Below are 3,300 nucleotides of genomic sequence, written 5' to 3' on the forward strand. Positions count from 1 at the left end.
CTGGGCGATGGCTCACAGAGAAGGGGGTAGTCCCAGAGAACTCCAGACCAGCCGGGTGCCCCTGTGTGGGGAACCAGGCCTCGAGTCCAGCACCTGGGCGCTTGCCTTAGCCACATCAGCTGCTGAGCTCCTTGGCCAGGTGGGCCGGGGGCTCCGCCCGCCATACAGTCCTCACTTCCCTCATCTATAAATGGGAGCTGTGACCTGTCACCGGGAAGCAGCGTGGGTGGTAGGGGGTGGGAAGCACATAGTGACACCTGCAGGGACAGAGGGGCCCTTGGGGATAATGAGCGGGGTTTCAGACCTCCCTCAACTCTTGTGCACCCCCCCCAAGTAATCTGTGAAGTACTGAAGGCTCTTGTCCCCATCCCCACCCGTAGCCCTGGCACAGCGCCCAGGCACACTGTAGGTGCTCTGTAAGCAGAGGGGTGCTGCTGCGAAGTCAGTGGTGTGGCCCCTGGACCCCTCAGCCACGTGCTCCCTCATCTTGCCAGTGGAGAGAACAGGCCCTGGGTCCAGTTTGTCCTCTGCCTCCCTGATCCATGTGCTCATCTCCCGAGGCCTCTGAGGGGATGCTTGCCGAGGGATGGCATCCCAGCCAGCACTCAGTAGGTGTCAGCCAGGTCGTTTCTCTTCCCCTTTGCACCCGTGTCCTTAATTTGTTCCCTGTTGCCTGGAGTGAGTCTTGGGGTGTGGGGTGTGTGTGTGTGTGTTCTGTCCAGCCTCGAGACCTCACTAGTGCAAACGGTAAATGTTCTCAACTGTTAAGCAAGGGGTCGGCAGGTGGAGTCTGCCCGGGAGTGCCTCGGAAGAAAGGCTTGGTGAGCTGATGCCCATGCTGCCGGTGTGCCGCGGGCAGCTCGGTTGTCTTGGCACACAGGGGCCCCTTGTGAGTTGTTTGGAATCTGGTCTGTGGTTTGGTGGCCACTGGTCGGATGTTTTCCAGCCTCGACTTTTCTCGCCAAGCCATGGATAGAAACTTTCCTGGAGTCAGACTTGGGGAGGGAGGGGGGCAGGGAGGGGCCAGATGGCGAGCCTGGGCGCAGTCCACCCTCTGGCTGAGGTCTGGAGGGCATCAGGGTGAAGACAGCCCCTGTCTTCATGTCTGTGTGCACACACTGGACCCCAGCCCCTCAGCCCTGACTCGGTTTCCCTTTTTGTCTCGTCTGTGTTGTCTCTCCCTCCTTGGACCTGGGAGGACCAAAACTGTGGGTCCAGCGGACAGCTTCCCCTCACCCTTCTCATTACCTGGTGGGATTACTTGGGGGGCAGTTCCCACAGGGGCCCTTAGTGACCCCTCAGTGAATCCCTTACACCGACATGTTCCTGTGAATGGCATGGATTTTATATTCAGTACACAGGCAAGCACACACACATGTACACATAAACACACATGCACCCCAAGCATGCCATCCAGGGCGAGCTGCTGGGCCGGGGGTGCTGAGCCCCTAGAGGAGCGTTGATCACGCAGAACATTAAGCCAGGACCCAGAAGGAGCCCGCACACAGGAAGGCTCGCCCGACAGGTGCCGTCTCATTCCCTTTTGTCTGTAACGTGAAACGGTAAGCCAGTAGGCTGGGGTGGAGAGGTTGGGGAGAAGGGGCACTCTCCTAGTGGGGAGACTTGCTCCATTTTGCTGAACTTTAGCTAGAGCATTCCAGGGAACATTCCAGAGGCATTCCAGGTGGAGCTGCGGTATGGGTGGAAGGATTTGGGGAGAAACCCCTGGGACTGTGAATGCAGATGTAGGGATTGAGCATGAATTCCCGTCTCATCCAGAGCATCGTGGGCTCTGGTTCAGGGGCCCCTGGTAGCGCTGTGGTTTAAGCACCCAGCTGCACACGGAAAGCTCTGCAGTTCTAATCGACCAGCTGCTCCCCAGCAGAAAGATGCGGGGGTCACCTCCTGCAGGGCCTCAGGGATGGGGCAGTTCCACAGGGTCACAGGGGTGCTGTGAGCCAAAGGTGGCTGAAACAGTGGGCTGGCTTGGGTTGGTTTTGGCTTGATGTGAAGCCAGGGAGCAGCATTTTAAAAAGCATGTTTTATAGTCTCCTGACACCCCTGTGGGGATAGGGAGCCATTCTGACTCTGCAGAGGGAGGGGAGTGCCTGGCTTTGGGGGCCATGGCGGCAGCCGGCCTGGGCCCATCCTGGCATCATCCGGTAGGCACTGACTGCTCACTGTGCGCAGCTGTTCTCTGCTGGGCAGGGTCGATCTGAGAAGCCTCAGGAGGGAGGACGTGCCTCATAGCTGTGGCGTCCACTCAGAAGGGCAGGCTCAGGCCGCCGCCACGATCTCACAGTGGACACAGACCCAGGGCATCAGGCTGTAGTGAGGCTGTGACCAGGGCCTGCATGGTCGGCACTGAGGACAGACTGCTGTCCTTGGCCCTTGCCCACCCTGGGTGTCAGGGGTTGCCCAGAGGCACAAGCCTGTGGCTGTGTGCGTGTTTCAGGCCTCAGGTGGGGGTGCAGGCTGGAGCCCAGGAGCCTGGAGGAGGGAGGCGACCTGGGAAGGCACCCTGGAGGAGGAGTGGTCTTTCTTTCCACTTGGCTGGTCATGGCTAGGGGGTGCCGGGGGCCATTCTGGACTAGTCTACACAGCCTGGTGCAGTAGAGAGGCGGGAGCCGGTGGCCAGGTGGATGAGGACTTTGGGGGATACTTGCACAGCACACGTCCCTAGAAGCCTGGGGAGGGGCGCAGGCATGGCCATGTGTGTGCTGGCATGGGTGCTAGCATGTGTGGGCATGCCCCTCCCCCCTCGTGGGCATCCCAGGACATGGGTGTCCCAGGACTGTGCCCCTGTGCAGGTGGGGCCTGTGGGTCTGCGTGTGTTGCTGCAGGCGCGTAGCTGTGTCCCCATGTGCGCTGACATGGGTGTGGGTCTGCAGGCGGGGGCTGTGTCTGTGCAAGGCACCCTGTGCACCTGGCTGGGGGTGGGGGGAGGGGCAAGTGTCTGCTTCTGTGAGGTACATGCTGGAGGGAGTGTGAGGTCGGATGTGTCTGCTGCTGATGTGTGTGTGTATGTGTGTGTGTCCAGCACGTACCCCAGGGCACACACCCTGCTGGCCACTGGGCTCGGGGTTCAGCTAAAGTGGAGACGCTTGACCCTCCCCCCCCCAACCACCACCACCAAGAGTCATTTCTTTCCTGGAGCGAGCTGGCCAGGTCCTGGTCAGGGCTCTCTCCCTGCCTCAGGGTGGGGTGGCAGCGTTGAGGCAGAGCAGGGGGCTGTCTGTGTGTTTGTATTCTCACCACTGGCTGCCAACACTTGGTGAGTCCACATATGCTTGTGAATGA

Source organism: Tenrec ecaudatus, chromosome 6 (assembly GCF_050624435.1).
Source record: "Tenrec ecaudatus isolate mTenEca1 chromosome 6, mTenEca1.hap1, whole genome shotgun sequence".
Taxonomy (NCBI): domain Eukaryota; kingdom Metazoa; phylum Chordata; class Mammalia; order Afrosoricida; family Tenrecidae; genus Tenrec; species Tenrec ecaudatus.